Genomic DNA, 23,565 nt, shown 5'->3' with positions numbered 1-23,565 from the left:
ACATTTTCATGTAAGAAAATGAGCTGAACTCCATGACACCTATCCCTTGGAACAACCCCATGGAGCCATTAGCTCACCTTCAAGTTTCAAGCAGCTTTTTTTTTTTCATTTCTTTTTTCCCTCAAAGTGCATAATTGCAGTATATTAAAATGGGCAGATATGTGCATAGCTCAGCAGTCATTCACTGATTTTATTATTTTCTCTTTCTCTAGTCCAACTGGGAGAGATATGCCAGATGCTTGCCTTATTCTCTGCCCTTGTACTTCAAGCAGAAGATTGCCTGAGCAAAGAAAGTGTGACCTATCATCCATAATATAGTGAGCTATAGCAATTTTCACATAAAGGCAAGGGAATTATGGTTTAACTGACAAGACTGAAATTCATTAGCCCTTTGCATTGTAAGGTACCAACTTTGAAAAGTTGGGAAATAGTTTAGTATATGGAAATATTCCTGGTTACCTCACTTTTTAGCTTCTTTTTATGAATTTTTTTCCTCTTAGAATATATGCTGTATTAGGTCAAAGAATGTTATTCTTTTTCTTTGTATTTGTATCCCCAGCACTTAGTACAATGCCTGGTAAATAGAAAAAGCAACAGAACCTGGGTTCAAATACTGTCTCTATTATTTATTACCTAATCTACCTACAGCAGATTATTTAGCCTATCTGGGCCCAAGTATCCTTCTCTATAAAATTCAGGGGTTAGATTAGATGACTTTTAAGGACTTTTTCAAATCTAAATCTATGGTGTTCTATGACTAATGAGAGGGATCCTGAGAAGTGAAGAATTATGGGTTGCTGCTGTTCATTGAGCTTTGGTTTCAGACCTTAGTCAAAGTAATATAATAAGACAAGTTCTATCTTTACCATCAGAGAACCTGGATTCAAATCCATCTCTAAAGTTTATGACCCAGGAACTTTAATCCAATAAGTTTTGTAATTCCAACACTATTCTAATTAGTGATCATATCAGCACAACTCACACAATCCCATGATATATAGCCAACCCTATATTTTTTTTCCTGAGGCAAGTAGGGTTAAGTGACTTGCCCAGGAAGTGTTAATTGTCTGTAGTCACATTTGAACTCAGGCCCTCCTTACTCCAGGGCTGGTGCTCTATCCACTGTGCCACCTAGCTGCCCCCAACCCTACATTTTTTGTATTTTTTCAAAAATAATTGAATAAATATGTGTTGACAATATTTTGTTCACAGACAATATTGATTTAATAATACACCATAACATTATAGTCAAATAACATGATTTCCTACTGTCCAAAAATTCTGCCTAATTAAGGACTCTTTAAATGAATAGGAATGCTATTTTCTTAGGTTGATTATCTTAAGATGAATCTAATCTTTGCCAAAATTGTGAAGAGGGAAGTTTGTTTGTGGCCTCTTCCCTGTATACTCCAACATTTCTTTCAGTGCTCCTTTCCAAGTCCAAAGTTTCTCTCAATGCTCCCCTTTCGAGTATTAACTTTTCCTGAAACCTCACTATTCTATCACAAAGTCTGTCGATCACTCAAATATTAAGTATTTATTAAGTATCTATTGTATTCCAGGCAGTAGAGATACAAGTACAAAGAATGAAACAATCCCTAGTTGAAAGAAGCTTATATATCATTAGGAGAAACACATGTGTCCAATTTGCCCCTAAATAATTCATATGATTGTTAGGAATTTGAGGGGGAGGTGGGTGAGATGAAACAGTTTCATGGATAGTGTATCAAAGTAATAAAGCAGTTTAAGGACAATTTTTCCTGTGAGTTCTTCATCTTTGTCAAAAAGATTTTTTTATTGAGATGATATGAACATATGACATAGCATTTTTTTCACAGGGGAAAAAAAAAAAAACATGATCCCTGTCTTCTGGGACTTTATAATCTAAAAGCCTTAACTCATTCTGTTATCAAGTTGTTTTAAAAGAACTGAATTATGTAGATGACCACAGACAGTGGGGAACCCTGCACAAGGTATAAGACCTTTAGTACAGTAAAAGGAACCCTGCTGACAATGTCTGGTTCAGCTCCCCATCCCCCCAAGGGTTCTCCACCTTCCAGAGAAGTCAGGGGGCAGTGACAACCGGTGTTGTAATTAAAGCAGAGAGATACCAAGTGACAAAGAATCATCTACACACAATAGCAAGTTGTTTATATGGTCCTGCACATAGTTAGCACATATACAGTATGCTATAGTTATGCAAAGGTATTAGGGTATATAAGGCTGAGAAAATTTGAAATAAATGGACTCCATGTTGACCTTCCATGTGGGTCCTGCCTCTTCATTCCTCTCCTAAGATCAAAGATTCAGGCTGGTATGGAGATCCTACAGTGAGCTAGTCCAAACATTACAGACTGACATTCTGGAGAGCAATTTGGAACTATGCCCAAAGGGCATTCTCACCAGTGGTATTCCAAAGAGATCATAAAAAAGGGAAAAGGATCTACATGTGCAAAAATATTTGTAGTAGCCCTTTTTGTAGTGTCAAGGAACTGAAAATTGAGTGAATGCTCATCAATTGGGGAATGGCTGAATAAGTTATGGCATATGAATCTAAAAGAATATTATTGTTCTATAAGAAAGGATGAGCAGCTTGAAAGACTTATATGAACTGATGCTGAGTGAAATAAGCAGAACCAAGAGAATTATAAACAGTAAAAAGAAGATTATGTGATGATCAATTGTAATGGACTTGGCTCTTCTCAGCAAAGTAGTGGTTCAAAGCAGTTCTGCATACAGAGAAAAAACTATGGAAACTCATTGTGGATCAAAGCATAATATTTTCAACTTCTTTTTACTATTATTGTTGTTGTTGTTTATTTGCCTCAAAAGGGCTCTGATTCCTAATCTGGAAACACTACTTAGAGAATATGCTCTATGGCCTGGGGCCATATGATCAATAAGAATTGGACCTCTAGCCACTTTTTGTTTTGAGTGGGATAAAACTAGTCACATGAAATGGACAAGAATGGACAGGTAGCAATCTGTATGGCATGTCTCATTACATTCTCATTTCTCCAAAACCAATTCCTTTTTCAAACTTTCCTATTATTATTAAGGGCACATTATCCTTCCCTCTTCCAGTCAATTTGGTATCATTTTTTAATCCTTACTTTCTAACCTGCGTATCTAATTACCTGATATATGTGTCTCTGGATATGCAGTGTTTGTGTGTGTGTTTACCTCTCCTCTCTCTCATATCCATCTTCCTCTGATCACTTCTCACCTGGATTATTGTCCCCCTGATGGTCTGTCCCAGTCTCATGTCTCCTTACTCCAGTCCATACCATACTTTTGCCAAAATGACTTTTCCTAGAAGCAATTCTAACTATTTTTCTCTCCAATTCAACTCAATTTCATCTATCTCATCTTTTTTTATTTCTACCCTTTACTGTTTTTTAATGTATATAATTAACACAATAGTATATTTGAATAAATAAGTAAATATATACATATTGAAGATACACACTAAAAAACTTTTTAACTGATGGACTGATCAAAGTATTTCCCTTCTCAGACAGTAAGATGCAGAGTGATAGAAGGAGTTCTTCAGGAAATGTTCCCTATACTGATGAAATTGCAAATACAGTCAAAAAATTATTTGAGGCCCTACTGCATTGAATAGCATTTGAATTTCCTTATTATTTCATGGAATGGTGTTCATTGAAATTTTTGAGCTTAAAGTCACCTTGGAAATCCCCTGGCTCAGTCATTTTTTTACAGATGCCTAGACTATTTTGGAAGTTCACAAATGGTCTCCCAGTTTGCAATCGCTTACTTCCCGTAGATGTTTTTGGCAGATTAATTTCCCCCAAACACAGCTTTAGTTATACAGCTCCCTTGCTCCAAAACCTTCCATAGTTCCCTAGTTTCTACTGAATAAAGTCTAAACTCCCTTGGCTAACAATCAGGATTCTCCACAACCTATACCCAATTTATCTTTCTCGCAATATTTCCTATAAAAACTCTACATGAGTTGTTGGCTCCACACAAACTAGTCTATTAACCATTCCCCAATATACCTTGAGATATCTTACCTCTCATTCCATGCCTATATATAATAATTTCCCTTCCTGTTCTTCAATCTCTAATTCAAATCCCTCATCTTCAGCTGAAAACCTTCTCTGATCCATCCCTAGAAGTAAGTTTTCCATTTCCTGACTTAGTTTCATCATCACTGCTCTGTCACCCCTTTTGCACTAGCATATTGCTTTGTATGGTAATTATTTTTTATGATGTTCCATCATTTTCAAAGTAAACTCATTAAAAGATAGATTTGACAAAATGAAAAAAGAAAACTTCCTGAAAAACAGAATTTGTGAAATGGAAAAGGTAAATAACTCCTTAAAAAACAGAATTTGTGAAATGGAAAAAAATTCCATAGAACAAAACAATTCATTTAAAAACTCAATTGGACAAATACAAAAAGAAATTTTTTAAAAAGTAAATGAAGAAAATAATTCGCTAAAAATCAGAATTGAACAAATTGAAATGAATGACTCAACAAAATCCAACAGCAAGAGAAAAAAGAGAAATTACATTTAAAATAATTGTCAATAGTATAAAATATTTGGGAATCTATCTGCCAAGGGAAAGTCAGGAATATATGAGCAAAACTACAAAACACTTTCCACATAAATAAAGTCAGATCTAAACAATTGGAAAAATATCGAATGCTCTTGGATAGGTCAAGCGAATATAATAAAGAAAGCAATACTACCTAAACTGATCTATTTATTTAGTGCTATACCAATCAAACTCCCAAGCAACTATTTTACTGAACTAGAAAAAAATAATAACAAAATTCATCTGGAAGAACAAAAGGTCAAGAATTTCAAGGGAACTAATGAAAAAAAAAAAAAAAAATCAAATGAAGGTGGCCTGCCTGTACCAGATCTAAACCTATATTATAAAGCAGCAGTCACTAAAACCATTGGTATTGGCTAAGAAATATACTAGTTGATCAGTGGAATAGATTAGGTTCACAGGACAAAATATCAGTCTAGTGTTTGACAAACCCAAAGACCCCAGATTTTGGGATAAGAATTCACTATTTGACAAAAACTGCTGGGAAATTTGGAAACTAATATGACAGAAACTAGGCATTGACCCATACTTAACACCCTATGCCAAGACAAGGTCAAAATGGGTTCATGATGTCAGCATAAAGAATGATATTATAAATAAATTAGAAGAACATAGGATAGTTTACCTCTCAGACCTGTGGAGAAAGAAGGACCAAAGAAGAACAAAGATCATTATTGATCACAAAATAGATAACTTTCATTATATTAAATTTAAAAGATTTTTACAAGCAAAACTAATGCAGACAAGATTAGAAGGGAAGGAATAAACTGGGAAAACATTTTTACATTCAAAGGTTCTAATAAAAGCCTCATTTCCAAAATTTATAGAGAATTGACTCTAATTTATAAGAAATCAAGCCTTTCTCCAATTGATAAATGGTCAAATATCAAACAATTTTCAGATGATGAAATTGAAACGATTTCTGGTCATATAAAAAGGTGCTCCAAATCACTACTGACCAGAGAAATTAAGGCAATTCTGAGATACCACTGCACACCTGTCAGATTGGTTAAGATGACAGGAAAAGATAATGACAAATTTTGGAGGGGATATGGGAAACCGGGGACACATACATTATTGGTGGAGTTGTGAACGGATCCAACCATTCTGGAGAGCAATTTGGAACTATGCTCAAAAAGTTATCAAACTGTGCATACTCTTTGATTCAGCAGTGTTACTACTGGCTTATATCCCAATATCCCAAAGAAATTTTAAAGGAGGGAAAGGTGCCCACATGTACAAAAATGTTTGTGGCAGACCTTTTTGTAGTGGCTAGAAACTGGAAACTAAATGGATGCCCATCAATTGGAGAATGGCTTAATAAATTATGGTATATGAATGTTATGGAATATTATTGTTCTATAAGAAATGACCAGTGGGATGACTTCAGAGAGGCCTGGAACAACTTACAGAAACTGATGCAAAGTGAAATGAGCAGAACCAGGAAAACATTATACAAGGCAATAACAAGACTATACAATGATCAATTCTGATGGACATGGCTCTTTTCAGTTCCAATTGTCCAGTAATGAAGAGAGTCATCTACACCCAGAGAGAGGACCATGGGAGCTGAGTGTGGGCCACAACATAGCATTTTCACTCTTTCTGTTGTTTGCTTGCCTTTTTGTTTTCTTTCTCAGGTTTTTTTTTTTTTTTATTGATACAATTTTTCTTGTTCAGCAAGATAACTATATAAATATGTATACATGTATTGGATTTAATATATAATTTAACATATTTAATATAGATTGGACTACCTGCCATCTAGGGGAGGAGGTGAAGGGAAGGAAGAGAAAATTTGGAACAGAAAGTTTTGCAAGGATCAATGTTGAAAAAATTACCCATGCATATGTTTTGTAAATAAAAAGATATAATAATAAAAATAAAATAAAGTAATTATAGTTTTAAAAAGAACATATTAAATTGTAGGGAGATGCTCCCTGACCAGTTAAAAATTTCATTCTTCTTTTCATTGAAGAGGTGGAAGACTATGGATGACGAATGTTGCATATGTTATTAGATATGGTTTGTGTAATACGGTTGCTTTTGCTGAACTATTTTCCCCCATTTCTTTTAAAATCTTTTTTGCACAACCAATATTGTATCAATAGTGAACAACTTGATTATTCTCAGAAATACAATGATCCAAGATAGTTCCAAAGGACTCATGATGAAAAATGCTATCTACCTTCAGAGAAAGAATTGTTGAGTCTGAATGCAGATAGAAGTATGCCATCTTCACTTTATTTTTTCATGCATTTTTTGTTCAATATTTCTTTCACAACTTGACCCATATGGAAATAATGTTTTGCATGATTTAACATGGTGCATACCCTATAGGGTATCAAATTGCTTGTTATTTCAAAAATAGGGGAGGAGAAGGGAAGAAGAAAACTTGGAGCTCTAAATTTAAAAAAAAAACATTAAATTTGTTTCTACATGTAATTGAGAAAATAAAATTTTAGTCAAAAATTAAAATAAAGTCTTTGTTACAAAGTATGATTCAATGGTGAGGGTGGAGGTAAGGAGAGATCTATTAAGAAATAGCTGTTATATAAAAAACAAGTCATTAAAAATAAAATAGTTTTTTGGGACATTTTTTGGGGGGTGGGAGGTTTTTTAAAGAATTATTTTATTGCAGATATCTAAGACAAACACAGGCAGCTGGGTGGTGAAGTAGATAGAGCTTCAAGCCTGGAATCAGGAAGACTCATCTTCCTGAGATTAATTCTAGCCTCAGATACTTACTAATTGTGTAATCAGGGCCATGAATAGCCAGTCATTTTGACTTATGTCTTGCCACCAGACTTCAATGATTCTGGTGGAGGCTGATGACTTTGTGCAGCTCTGCCTCATTTAAATCCAATTTACTCACAAGTCAAGATATCATTCTCATGATGTCATTGGTCTTCCCTGAGAACAAAGGATGAACAGCAACAGCTGTGTGACCCCAGGCAAGTCACTTAACCCTGTTTGCCTCAATTAGTCATCTATAAGATGAGCTAAAGAAGGAAATGGCAAATCACTCTGATATCTTTGCCTGGAAAACCCCAAATGGGGTCACTGAAAGTTGGACATTACTGAACAAGTACTATTGAGACTAATACATATACACAAAGTAACTGAACCCTATAAACAACATCATATTCAACGCTCATAGACATCATTTTACTCTTAAAGCCCCTGCAACATATTTGGATGGGATGAAACTATATGTGCAAGTGCAGGTTGAAGAGAGTTAAAGTAGCCAACTGATGGTAAAATGATTTGCCCGTCACTGGAATCTTTCAGGTTAATGATGAAGGATTACTTTTTAGAGACATCATAGAGAAGAATTTCTGTTTAGGTATGTGTTAGAAAAACAATCTGTGAGAGCCCTTCAAATTCTAAGATTCTGTGATTGTATTATTGTTGAGAACAGAACATTTAGAACATTATTATGTATACAATTTGATTTTGTAAAATGAAAACTAATCCTAACTATTTATATGAGTCATAATTTAAGCATCAATTTACATGATAATTTGGCATGTGTTAAATAGTTCATTAAACAGTAAGTGGTTCATTCATTCAAAAATGTTTATTGAGCATTTATCCATGTGATACATCGGTATACACTGCTGCCATCATCTTAATGTCAAAAAATGAGGAATGATAATAATAATAAGTTGGTTTTGTTCAGTTGTTTCAGTCATATCTAATTCTTAATGACCTCACTTGAGATTTACTTGGCAGATACTGGAATGGTTCATCATTTCCTTCTCTAGTTCATTTTACATATGAAGAAATTGAGGTAAATAGGATTATGTGACTTACCCACAGAATCACATAGCTAGTAAGGGAGTGAGGGTGGAGTTAAACTCAGAACTTCTTGATTTCAAGCCTAAATACTCTATCCATTGTGCCACCTAGGTTTCCCATAATAATAAGCAACTAACATTTTATATCACTTTAAGTTTTGCAAAACAATGTACATACATTTGATCCTCACAGCAACTCAAGGTGCTATTATAATCCCCATTTTCCAGAAGAGGAGACTGAGTCTTGTGAGAATGACTCTCCCACAGTCACACAACTAGTGTCTGAGGCTAGATTTTAATTCTAGTTTTCTCAACTTGAGGTTCAGCACATTGCTAAAGTGCTAAAGAGTCCCCAGAATTCCAAATGGTGAATTTTGAGAAGGAGATGGACCAGAAACAATAGGCAAGCATAGATGATTTGCACTCTGGATCATTAGTGAGAATATCCCACATAATTTAGATGAAAGATTCAATGGAGCATTTGAGTGTGTTTATGACACTGTGCTGGGGATTCAAATATGAAAAATTACATAAGTATCCGACTTAGGCACTGATATTACAAAAAACCACAATGAAATCTCCTTCATAAAACTATTCATTCATCCACCTATAACTTGAAGGAAAAAAATTCTTAGTTTTGCAGATTCTAGGAAACACCTATCTTCCATTGCATATATTATAAATGCAGTATGCAAATATGCAGCATATATTCTATATGGCTATATACATGTCTCTCTCTTGATGGAAACTAACTTCGGAAGCTGTTTAGCACAACAGTAGATAGAGCACCAGGCTTGGAGTTAGGAAAAATTCTTCTTTCCGAGTTCAAATCTGTAAAATGGACTGAAATAGGAAATAGCAAACTACTCCAGTATGTTTGCCAAGAAAATTCTAATGAGATTACAAAGCCTAGACATGACTGAAACAACTAGACATCAACTACAAATTCCTTTAGGACAGGGATTGCTTTATTTTTGTCAATATCTAATTGTAATTAAAATGGTATGATAGTCACATGCAAATGGTAGAAAGCAACTGCAGGCAAAGAAAAATATATTTTCTATATACTTCTATGCCTCAACTAAAGAACAGTTTTCATTCTAAGTCCCTCTTATTAAAGGTAGTGAAGTACACAACTTGTTAGCCATTACTAAAAGCCATTGATCACATATTCAAAGCTGTTAGAAATCATCAAATTCAACTCAGTGAAAAATGTTGCCAAAAAGTTCACAAATCTTACAAAACTACAACATAATATAGTCACATCAACAGGAATATACATTAAGCTCAAGATCAGTTCCCTTTCTTTCTTCCATAGTTCTCCTTTGGAACTTTTTTTTTTTCTTTATGACTGATAACATTTTTTCCCATCTATACTATCTGGAGCCATTTAGGACATTAGAACATTGATTTAAGAAGGCCACAGATTCAATGCTCTGGGGACCATTGTTTGTGCTCTAATGTCTCCCTCTATCCTTGAACCCCAATAGTCATCTCATAAATGTGTATGGTAGATCATAAGGGGATTCAAGCTGCAGATCAACATAATCCCATCCTTGTAGCCAGAAAAATACACCTGTGAATTGCATCAACCCTCTCAAGTCTCAGTCAATAATGTTGTATTATACACACACACACACACACACACACACACACACACATACACATATATATAATACAGCCATTTTTTAAAAATCTCATTTACATCACTGCCTCTTTTTTCTAAAGTTTGAAAAGTTTCATTGTTAAATAAAGCACTCCAAATGAAGTAACCTTAAATACTAGATGGGATAAAAAAAAAATGAGTGCAGTATATGGCTTTAGATTTTATTTTTTCCTCAGCTCTCAACATTCTGGGCCTTTTGATAAAAACAGAAGTGGTTGTTCTCAGCTTTTATTATGATAGATAATAGCTCCTGTTTTAGCCTGGAATTGCAGGCTGTTTATTCATTACTCATTTAAGATTAACTAAAGGCTTTCTGCTATAACCTTTCTGAGTTATTATTTCTGAGTTATTATATTATTCCATATAACTTTCACAATCCACATAATCCTCTTGCATTTGTTAACATTTCATGTTTTGTATTTTAAGGCTGGCCCTATTCATTCAACAGTGTTCTTTTTCTCTCTTAAATATTATATTCAATTAGATTAGAAAACAAGCTAGTGGCCTAAAAGCATTAGCTTTTAATGTATTGCTATTCTGGACTTGTACCATACCTGTGCAACTTCCTAAACAGCAGCCAACATAGTCTACCATATATAGCAACCTTCCTCTACCCAGCCACCCCCTCTATAACCCCTCCTGTGGGAAATGTGGGAATTGAGTGAAACGTATTGACTTCATTTTGTGACTTAATTCTGGATCTAGCTCATTTTCCTTTCTATTAAATTATGGGTCTAGTCCAATTTCTCTCTTGTAAGAAAACTTTATTCGATTATGGGAATCATGAGAAAACTTTATTGCATCATTTATTGTATTTCTTGCAAGGAGTTTTCTCACAATCCTACATCTCAAGCAACTCATATATCTTATCAGAAAACTGCTGTCGATATCTCTGGGCCTGGAATCAGGAAGATGAATCTTCCTGAGTTCAAATCTGGCTTCAGACACTAACTAGCTGTGTGACCCTAGACATGTCACTTAATAATGTTTGCTTCAGTTTCTACATCTCGCAAACCAGTTTAGTATTTTTACCGAAAAATTCAGTAGAGGTCACAAAGACTCAGAAATGCTAAAACAACTGAACAACAAAAGGGAGATAATAAAAATCTGTACCAGTATGAGTAAAGAGAAGAGAATATATACAAGGGATGAAGGAAATGACAAGATTTGGCAATTGATTGGCTTGGTAGAGGAAAAGGAGATTGAAGAAAAAAGTTGAGCCTGAGACCAAGGTGGTGAACCTGGTTTACTAAGAGGGCATTGATATCCTTGACAGAAATAGGGAAGCTTAGAACAGAAGTGGATTTATGGAGGGAAATAATGACTCTGTTTTGGATATCATTGACTTTTAAATGCCTGTGTTATCAAGTTTGAATATCCAATAAATAGTTGAAGATTCAGAGCTGGAGCTCAAGAAAAAAGATTAAGGATGAATATATAGATCTGGAAATCATCTACACGGAAACAATTGAATCCAAGGGAATTAATGAAGTCATTCAAGTGAGAAAATATAGAAAGAAAAGAGTATGTAAGACAGAGCTCTGGATGTAGAGGGCCAGGAGATAAGAATCCATTCCAGGTTTTGAATCTTATAGTAACTTGGCTCACCAAAACTCCCTTTTCTTATTGAAATAGCAGAGACTGCTTGTCAATATAATAAATTAATAATCTAGTGACTGAAGCAAAATGCAAACACTACTTTTTGGATTAAAGGCAAACCTTTGAATTTAGGACAGGAAAAACAGCCCTATTATGATAGGGACTTAAAGGCATTTGGGAGAAAGATACTTGAGACAATGGTATGATAAACTTTCCCTTGATGTATATCTCAATTATTTGCTTAGCTGTCTAAGTAACCAAGATCTGGGGCTTACTCATTTACATCTCAGTAGATCTTGTTTGTTAGAGAAAACTATAGGAACTTCAAAGCGTTTACTGTGTATTAAGTCTATGAGAATTTGAGGTATATATATATATATAGATCTCTGATCAATAAACTTTGAAGAGTTCTAACTAAAATTCTTTTGCTGGCCTCCTATCACACCTTTCATTCACTTCAGGAGATGGACTCCAACATTTGGGTACACTCACAACGGGGGGATGTGAAGCAGATGAAGAGGTAGCAAAGAATATTAAGTCAGACAAATGGAAGGAGGACTAATAGGGAGCAAGGAAATATGAGTATTCAGCAAGAAGGGATGATCAAAGGTTCAAATGAAGCAAAGTGGTACAAGGAATGAATATTGAGAACTGGCCATTAGGTCTGGCAATTAAGAGATCACCAATAACTCTGAAGGAGTGATTTAAATTAATTGATTAGGTCAGAAGCCAAATTGGAAGGGAGTCAAGAAAAGACTGAGTAGAGATTAAATTTTAAAAAATGTAGACAAGTTATTTAAGGTGTTTGGTTGTAAAATGGGAAAAGAAATACAGGATAATGGTTGACAAGAATATTAAAAATTATTCTATCACCAGTATTAAAGTCAATGCAGTATTGCAGATCTGGAAGCTCCAATGGGCCTATTAAACAACTTGCTATTTAGTCACTTTCAGTCACATCCCAACTTTTCATGATCCTTATTAGGGTTTTCTTGGCAAAGATAATGAAGTGCTTTTGTCATTTCCTTCTCCACCTTCTTCAGTTCCAGAGGAAACTGAGACAAATAGGGTTAAGTGACTTGCCTGAGATCACACAGATAAGTAAATGACTAAAAACTGGATTTGAACTAGATTTCTAAACAACAAAGGAAAGAACATTGGATTTGGAATCAGAAGACTTGAGGTAGAGCTTGACTCTCTACCATTAAAATCTTAATTTTAAACCCAGTGTTCTTTTCACTTTTTTCAGAAAGTGGATAGGTCAGCTTTCACATGTTGAAGTTTTGAAAAGAAGAGCAATTCAAGAATGATGAGAAAGCTTTCATAACCTCTCTGAATCTCTCTCTCACCTCTAAAATGGAAACATTAATAATCTTCGCAATACCTATTTCACAAGGTTGCTTTTCTGTTTTGCAAAGTTAAAAACACTAGATAAATGTGTGTTATGATTTTCTTCTTAGCAGTTTTTAACAAAGAAATATGAATGATTCATGCAAAAATTAGAAACTAAAGAAGTGCTTATCTATTATGGAATGACTAAACAAATTATGGTATGTAAATATAATGAAATAGTGTTCCACAAGAATGACAAGAGTCAGATTTACAGGAAGCTAGAAAGACCACACCATGAGCTAATGAAGTGTAAAGTAGGTAGAAACAGGAAAACATTTTATTCAATGACAACATTATAAAGAATAGCAACTAGTCAGCAAAATGATAAACCATGACACCAGAGGAAAATTGTACCTTATGCTACAGAGATGAGGAACTTAAAATTTTAAATGAAGTACATATTTTTGGACTTGGACAATGTGGGAATTTGTTTTGTTAAACTATATATATATTTCTTATAAAATTTTTATTTTTCATTTTATTTTTTGTTCCATGGGAAAAGAGGATATGGGAGGGATAGATAATGAATTTAAAATAAATTTAAAATAAATGAATAAAATATAAATACATATAGAACATTTTTAAAAACAGATCTTATTTCATTTCCTATTGATATTTTTCATTTTATAAACTGAATAGAAGTTCCTAATTTTTTTTATGGACCCCTTTGGCAGTCTGATGAATTTTATGGACTCCCTTTTTGGAATCATGTATTTAATTAAGTAGAATTATATAAGAAAGCAATTATATTGAAATAAAGTTATTAAATATAAAAATGTTCATGATACCAGGTTGAAATTCCCCTGGATCAAAAGATGGTTCTCTCCTTCCCACTTTTAATGGGAATGAATAACCTTTTCCTCAAACAGGATGCTTTTAATTTTAAGATTTATGAATCAAAACTATAACATCAATAGCTTATATATCAAACTTTTGTCTGATGAAATTCAAAAGAACTATTTCACTGATGAAGAAAGTTTTGGAATGCTAGGAAATGGATGTTTTTTTTCTTTGTGAAAGTTCTCTCTTTCTTCTCTCTCTCTCTCCCTCTCCCTCCCTCTCTTTCCCTCTCCCTCCCTCTCTCTCCCTCTCCCTCCTTCTCCCTCCCTCTCTCTGCCTCTCTCCCTCTCTCTCCCTTCCTCTCTCCCTCTCTCTCTCTCCCTACAAATGAAAGGAAGCACAATTAGGTGGCACAATAAACAGAGTGTCAGACTTGAAGTCAGGAAAACTCATCTTCCTGAATTCAAATAAGACCTCAAATTTCTGATCTGGCACAAGTCATTTACCCCTGTTTGCCTCAGTTTCCTCATCTATAAACTGAGGTGGAGAAGGGATAGTGAACCATTCCAGTATTTTTTCCAAGAAAATCTCAAATGATGTCCTAAAGAGATAGAGATGAATGAAAATGACTGAACAACAAGAAAAGGGAGGGCTTTCCAGGGATACAAAACTGCATAATTTTAGAGCTGGAAGAGTCTTCTCCAAATATTTAGTTCAATCTGTACCTGAAAATAAATCCCCAATATAACATCTAATAAGAAGACATCCAGTTTCTGCTTAAAGACTTTCAAGGAGGGAAAGTCAATCACTTGTCAAGGTAATCTGTTCAACTTTTGAATATCTCCAATTTCTAATTGGAGATTAATTTGGCCCCTGATTTTATCCTTCATGATCAAGTACAAGTCTCTTCTTCCACATGGCAATCTTTGAAACACTTGAACCCACTTGTCATCACCCACACCCAACTAAATTATTGTTGTTTTCTCCAAACTAAATATTTTCCCCTTCAACTGATTCTCATTTGACATGAAGTCAAGGCCCTTCTCCAGATATCCTTCAGCTTATCAATGTTCTTCCTAAGTTTTTTAGCATAGTTCCAAATTGCTCTCCAGAATGGTTGGATTCTTTCACAACTCCACCAACAATACATCAGGGTCCCCATTTTCCCACATCACCTCCAACATTCATCATTATCTTTTCCTGTCATCTTAGCCAATCTGACAGGTGTGTAGTGGTATCTCAGAGTTATCTTAATTTTCACTTCTCTGATCAATAGTGATTTGGAATACCACATGAGTAGAAATAATTTCAACTTCATCATCTGAAAATTGTCTGTTCATATCCTTTGACCATTTATCAACTGGAGAATGGTTTGACTTCTTATAAGTTAGAGTCAATTCTCTATATATTTTGGAAATGAGGCCTTTGTCAGAATCTTTAAATGTAAAAATGTTTTCCATGAGTCCTTCTTACTGCTATCTACTGCTATCCAATCTCAGAGGCTCAATCAGCTTTGCTGGTCTATACTCCATTTCCCCCACATATATTGTTCCTTCTTGCTCCCAGCTATGCTCTAGCAGATTGTGCTATCACCAGTTGTCAAGCAGCTGGCCCCTGGCAGGTACACCCTGGAGTTTAATCAGCATTCAGTTCTTCATTCATTAAGGTTCAGATAGTATCTACTCTTTTGGAACTTCTGTTGTTTTGCAGTAAGATCCCACAAGCCCAGCACCACTAAATACAAAGGACCTCTCCAGATGGCTCAGAAAATACCTCTCTCCATCTTTTATCTAATCAAACTACTGCGTTTTACATTCCATATTGACACATGCTGAGTCTGTAGCCAATTACCCCTTTCTGGACCATGTGTCTCTTATTCACATCAACACCTCCCACAGAGTCTTTTAGGGGTCTCTAGATCTTTTTCCATTTACTTTTCCTTCTCCAGAAAATTGGACCCTTTTTTTTTTTAAACAAATTACTGCACACTGATTCTTGGAGATCTCAAAAAAAAAAAAAAAAAAAAACAAAAAACAGAAGGAAGGGCAGAATCATGATTCTCAACAGCTATTTCTAGGAAAGGAAGCTGCATTATTTCAGGGCAGATTTACAATATGTAAATGCCCTTAAATCCCCAGCATAGTGATTTTATTTGTTAATTGTTGAATTTGTAGCATTTCGTCTTTTTATTACTTATTTTCATATTGTTTTTAATTGACCACAGTAAGATCAAAATATATAATGTGACTGCCATGATTTTAAGCACATTTGTGAACAAGCAACAAGGGTAAAATATATTAAACATTCCTATAGGCAAAATTGCATTTTAAAAATCACCCATCCTGAGTTTAAAGAAATAGTTGTTATGTATATCATAATTTATAGTTTATAAAGCCCTTTACATGCATTATTTCATAGGACCTTTAATAGTAACAGTATAACAAAAGTAGGCAGTCATGTGTTATTCCCATTTTAAAGATGCTAAAACCAAAGTCCTGAAAATTTGAATGATATCCCAAGATCCTTGGGAATCCCAAGACTCATAAACCCAGATTCTACAGTGAAATGAAGATCGTCTGGTTCTAAATCGCTCCTTTTCTATAATTGGGGCAGCTAGGTGCCATAATAGCTTCAAAAAGCTTCTTCCATTTCACATCCTCCATCAAATCTTGCCTAATTATTCTTTCCCATATTGGTTTCTTTCTTTTCTGAAGTCCTCAGGAATTAATTATCTGTATCATTCTCTTGGCACTTAATAAATGTTATCATATATTGTTGACATTAGAGTCAATTGTTCTTCAATTGTTCAATCATTTTGACTCTTTATGACCCCATTTGGAGTTCTCAGCAAAGATACTGAAGTGCTTTGTCATTTCTTTCTCCAGCTCATATAGGGAAACTGAGACAAACAGGATTGAGTGACTTTCCCAAGGTCATACAGCTAGTAAGTGTCTTAAGTCAGATTGGAACTTGGATCTTTCTGATTCTAAGCTCTAAGCTCTATCTACTGCTCCACTTAGCAGCCCTATTATTCATACACACACACACACACACACACACACACACACACACACACACACATAAATATGTGTGTGTGTATTTGTACATATATATGTACATATATATATATATATATATATATACACATATGATTATTTTGGTCAAAGAGCTTATCACCTATGTGAGAAGATATTTTTATATATTATAAACATATAATAGGAATTATGTCCCCTTGCAGATATTTTATATATTATAAATACATGTAATATACATTTATATATGTATATATACAGGTATACATGCATATATATGTATTATGTATGTAAACATATCCCCATGTAAATTGTAAACTCTATGACTAAATCAAAGAATTTAAATTCAGAGAATCTGGATTCAAATCTCACCTCTACCATTAATAATTCATAGGACTTTAATCATGCCATATAAGGAATGGTTGAAGTAGCTGCAAATATTTAGGCTGGTGAAGAGAAGACAAAAACCATATGGCTCTAATATGGAGTTATCTTGCAAATAAGAGATTCAGGGATCCGTATTAGGGAGTAATGCTGTTAGAGAGTAAGGTTTTATATCAGTCTTTGGCTTTTATTTTAATGAGGTTTCTTGAATCAAAGGAAGTGCTGCAGGTCATTCCACAAAAGCTCCAGGTCCTCTGGATCAGAAGAATTGTCTTTAAAGGGAGACAGTAATGACAAAACAGAAATTCAAACCTAGATTCTTTGACTTGAATCTCCAGAATATCTCCTTAAGTTTTTTCACTACATTTTCCTGTTGCATTAGCTTGTGCTCAATAAATCAGCAGATTACATACACATTCTGTTGAAAAATGCCAACATTATCCAGCTAATATTAAGCATGAATGACTAAGAGGATGATGATAGCATCAACAGAAGTAGGGACTTTGGGAGGAGGAGTTGATTTCAGGAAGGAGTGTTTACCATTAGTCAAGCTGAGTTTCAAGTATCATTTGGATACCAAGTCAAGACAAGTAAACAAGTCAAGTCAAGAAGCGTTTATTATGTGCCTACTCTGTTCCAGGCACTTAGCTAAGCACTGGAGATATAAAGAAAGGAAATAAATGCTCTCTGATCTCAAGGAGCTCCAACTCTAATAAGAAAGAAGTTCCACACTGCTTTGCACAAACAAATTATGTGTAGAATACTTTGAATGAATAATCACTGAGGGAAAGCACTAGAGAATTGGGAAAGGCAATTTACAGAAAGTGGAATTTTACCTGAGACTTTGAAGGAATCCAGGGAAGCTAGGAGGCAGGGAAGTGAAAAGGCTAGAGATGTGAGATGAAATGAACACACTTGGGTGAGGGGCAGCAAAGAAGCTAGTGTAAGAATATAAAGGAGGGAATTCACACATGGCAAGCACTCATATGGAGATCAGAAAAAGCAACACAAGGACATTCTCAAGGTCTCTCTGAAGAATTTAAGAATCAATTGTGAGATGAGAGATGCTAGGAATGTCCAGCATGGTGCATCTACATCAAAAAACGCACTGTGTTCTATGAGCAAAATTGAATTAGCTCAAAAGAAACTTGAGATACACAAATTTAGAGAATTCACTCCAAATATTCATGTGAACTATTTGTGCCCAACCTGTGGCCAAGCACTCTGAGCTCATATTGATCTAATCAGCCACTGTCAGACACACTGTACCTTGACTCCAATATAGTGATATTTTGGTCCTCTGAGAATAAAGGACAATAACCAAAAGATGTGGAATAAAATAGGATATAAAAAGACCTACACCTGGAAAAGTAGAAAGGGGCCAAGTAAAAGTTTTAAAAAGCAAAACCAGAGAATTTTATATTTGCTCCTGAAGATAATAGGAAACCACTGAAGCTGACTGAATAGATCACACCTACACTTCAGGAAAATCAATCCAATAGCTGAAAAGAGAATAGACAAGAGTAGAAAGAGCACTGAGACAGTTCTGTTGTGAAGCAATGATGGCTCCCATCAGGGTGGTGACAGTGCCAAGGAAAAGAAGCATAAATATTTGAGAGATGATATAAGAATCAAAATGGAATAATGGAATTGAGTATTATACTTAGATTTTATATCTGAGTGACAGATATAAAACTGCCATCTTTGATAGTTATAGGAAAATTATGAATAGGAAAAATTGGGGGTGTTGAATTTAAGATTCCGTGAAACGTGTAGTTCAAGATATCCAATAGTCAGTTGCAGATGCAAAACCTGGAATTCCAGAAAGAAGTAATGGCTGGACAAATGGAACTAAGTATCATTTGCAAGGAGATAATAATTAAAATCCATGGCAGCTGATGAGACCATCAAGCAAAATAACATAGAGGAAGAAGAGAGCCCAGAACAGAGCTTATGGGGGAGCTTGTATTAGTCATGCTTGACCTGAATGAAGATCCAACAGAAGATCAGATAGGTAGGAGGAGAACCAGGAGAGAACAGTATCATGAAAACCTAAAGAATACTTATTATACTCCCCCCACCAAAAAAAAGAAAAAAAGATGGCAATGTTAAAAACTGCAGAAGTGTGGAAACAACACATGGAAATGAAGTGATTGTTGGTAAGTTTGGAGAAATCCGTTTAAATTGATTGATTATGAAGTTGGAAGCTAGATTGCAGAGACTTAAAAGAAGGAGAAAAAAAGAAAAGGAGGCTTCTATTGTAGATGGCTTTCTCAAAGGGTTTACCATAAAAAGATGGAAATATAAAACAATAGCTAGTAAAGATGGATGGACCAAGTAAAGTGTTTTGGATTGTTGTTTTTTGGTTTTTGGTTTTTGGTTTGTTTGTTTGTTTGTTTTGGAGGATGATTATCTTTATAAGCAATAGCAAAGCAGCCAGAGAGGATGAACATAATTGAGAAGGTTGGGATGATGGAAGGGGCAATCTGATGGAGAAGACAGGTTGGAATGGAATCACTTGTGTATGTAGAGAGGTTTGTCTTGGCAAAAACATGTGAGCTAACAGTAGGTAATGGTGAAAGCTATCCAAGTGTTGTGAGAAGGAGTTCTCTAAAAATGTCCAGGCAGAGATATGTATCAAAGGATTGAAAATGTATAAGTATGATTGAAGAGAGAGTCACATAGGAAATAGAGATTTCAGAGTCATCCAAAAAGAGATAACCTGACATAGTATTTAGAGTCCTAAACATGGAGTCAGGAAAATATAGGTTTGTACCCTGACTCCCACATTTATTAATAACTTGATAATACTTTCATTCCCTGCTTTCACTAGTATATAAAAAGTTGGCCCTAGAATGAAGATAACCTAGATTTAAGCCATATTTCTGATACTCGCTGTCTGTAAAATTATAGATAAAGCACTTAACCTCTCACAGTCTCCAGATAGCTACTTAAGATTATAAATTACAGAGTAATTGTCAATATGTATTATTGGAGGATATTTTATGCTGGGAGTTAACATACACACACACACACACACACACAATATAGGTGTGGACCAAAAAAAAAGAGAGATATACTCATTTCACAAGGTTTTTTGTGAGATTCATATAAGATGATGTATGTAAATCACTTTGTAAGTTCTAAATCACCATATACATAATATTATTATTCACCTGAAGGTGGTATTTCAAAATATGAATAAGTAAGCAAAAAAAAGTGGTCAAAGAATATGAATAAATAGCTCTCAAAAATTATAAAATATTAGCAACCATATGAAAAAATCACTAATAATAAGAAGAAATGCAAATCAAAAAAAAATCACATGCTTCAAATTGGTGAAGATAACAAAAAATGGGAATAATCAATATTGGAGAGGTTGTGGGAAAGAGGTATACCAGAGCATTGTTGGTGGAACTGTGAATTAGCACAACTATTTTGGTAAGCAAATTGGAATTATGCAAATAAATTATTAAATGAAGAGATTCCACTACTAGACCTACTCCAGGGAGATCATTGACAAGAAGAAAGTCTTCATATACACCAAAATACTTAGAGCAGCACTTTTGGGGACAGCAAAGAAGTTGAAAGTAAGTAGATGTGCTTCAATTAGGGACTAGCTAAACAAATTGTATTATTTAAATATAATGGAATATTGTACTGGAAGAAATATCAGTAATAAATACAGGAAAGCATGGAAAGAGCTACATGAACTGATGCAGAGTTAAATAAATAGAATTAAGAAGACAATATATAAGATTATCACAATAATATAATTGGGAAGAACTACAGAAAAAAATCAAAATAATAAACATTGGAATCTTTGATTTTCTATATCTCTCCATGAATTGTATGACTATGAAGACAAACTAGAGGACTTTAAAAAAAAAAAACAAAAAAAAAAAAACCATTTACAAAAGCCTGGATGTTTCCTTCTCATTTTTAATCAAAGACATCCTCAATATCTTTATCTTCTTATAACACAATCATCAATATAATAAAAAGATTTAACAGAACAGCAGTTTATCTCCCTGGTTATCTTTTCTTTTGTGTATAATAATAATTCTCTCTGTGACTTTTTCTGTTCCTCTGGAATTATTATCCTCTGAGATAGTTTAAATTGCTATTTCTTGAGGATCTTTTAAAATATGCTTCTTTAACAGAGGTTTGGCTTCTGTATGTATTCTGGTTAGGCCCAATTGTTTTTGTGAACTTATTTCACCTTCTTCAAGTATTGCTTCCAGATCCTCAAATAGTATCATGGTTACTGAGATTATAGAGAACAAGAGTGGTTGTTTCCATTATCATCATTGTTGAGAGTGTCACTAATATAAACATTGATGAATTCATTTCTTTTCAAATCTACTTGTCCTCTCAATTTTATCTATAAATTTGGGAAGTATGATTCATCCTTGTTGACTTTCATGTTAAGTTTTCAGTTAGGTGGTACAATAGAGTATGCATTCTGAAGTCAGGAAATCTAAACCAAAATCCAGCTTTATTAACTGTGTGACTCTGGGCAAGTCACTCTTGCCTCAGTTCGTCAACTATAAAATAGGGTTTTTATAAGGCTCAAATAAGATGTGTGTGCGATGTCTGGCACACCGAAAGTATATAATAAATGATTATTTCTTCCTTTCTTCCCTTGTTTTCCGCTCTACTGATTTCCAGTTTTATGACACAAAACTATGTGCAATCTTCCAATCTCTTATTCCACAATGTTTTCCAAATGAGCTTGCCATCTAAACTAGCATAGCCACTGGTTGCCATATTTCTTTGCTTAATAAAGAAATCAAGTGTTTTTGTTTGCCAAAGTTGAGCTGATACAAATTTTACAATGTTTAAATTGCTCTAAAAATTCAGAGACAACACAGGATCGATAACTTATTTAAATAAGTTGATGCAACTGTAATTGGTCACCATATTTTATAATATATATTTTATATTATTTTGTCCTCTCTTTTATTGTGATCCTTTACCTAAGCAGTTGATGAAATGACTATACATGAATGATTGATGATGTAAAGATTCTTAAGATGATAACCAATCATTTTTTCTATGTAAGATAAGGTATATTTTATTTTAGAATTTGTTGTTTGGTGATCATTTTGTCCAACATCTTTGGAGTCTCTTCTTGAGAAAATATATTTTAATAAAATCAGATGTGATACTTCTGAATATTTAAGATGCCACTGACCTCTTTTCACTGTGGCCCCACTGTACTGGCTAGAAACTGACTTTCCTGGAATACTCTTTCAAGAGAATACTGGCATATTTCACTTCATATCCTCCTCTTCAACTATTTCTTTCATAACTTCCTTTGTAACCACCTTATGATGATTACATACCATGTCCCTTCTATCCTCCACTACCTACCACTTCCTTATGTATGTTTTCTCCCATTAGATTGTAAGCTTCCTGAGGTCAGGAACTTTCTTTGCAAAAATCCTTATCTGTAACCCAGTACTTAATAAATGTTGACCTGACTTGAAGAATGAAGCAGCAAATGTCTAGAATGAACTTGACAAAAACATCCAAGTCAGGATGTGGAACATAAGCTTAGTCTTCCAAAGATGACAGCTACATTGCTTTTTGGGGGATTCTAAGGGTACCCCCTAAGGGCTTAGACATATCTTACTCTATACTTTTAGCTCAAGAGTACACTCTCTTCACTATTAAGTCTTCAGTTCCATTGAACCAATTAACACAAATTAGCTTTTAACAAAGCAATTCTTGCTTTAAAAATATGGCAAGAATAAAAAGACAAACATTTCCCCTAATATCTGAGGTATACACTGTCTCTAGTATTAAATCATTCCCATCACTGCTAAGAACAGGTTCAAACAACACAGGTTCTATAAAGTTGGTCCCATCACATTTATATCCAACTATAGCAATGAGGCTACATCTCAGTTATTTCTATATAACCCAAAAGGTCTTATCCTCATTTCTTGGGGCATTAATGCCAGATCAACTAATTTAAAAAGCCAACATGAACTCTGATCTCAAACTTTATTACTTGATCCCAAACATGCTTCATTTAAAAAGGAGAAATGTCAAGGCAAAGAACCAATTTCTGTTTTCATAGAACATCTATAAGCATCAGACAAAGAGTGAGGCAGGTTTCTCCCTTACAACGTTATCTTCCTTCTCCTAGGGAAATGCAGCCAGAAAGGATAGAATAACACTACAGAGATGATGACTAGTATTTTTTGAATTTACCACAAGTTCCAGCTACATAATACAAAAATTTCTATTCATTACACAATTAGTAGACTAGAATCAGTTATAAAATGTCTATTCATATTCCACTCTCTTGGAGGCA

Source organism: Sminthopsis crassicaudata, chromosome 3 (assembly GCF_048593235.1).
Source record: "Sminthopsis crassicaudata isolate SCR6 chromosome 3, ASM4859323v1, whole genome shotgun sequence".
Taxonomy (NCBI): Eukaryota; Metazoa; Chordata; class Mammalia; order Dasyuromorphia; family Dasyuridae; genus Sminthopsis; species Sminthopsis crassicaudata.
Note: the sequence above shows the minus strand (reverse complement) of the source record.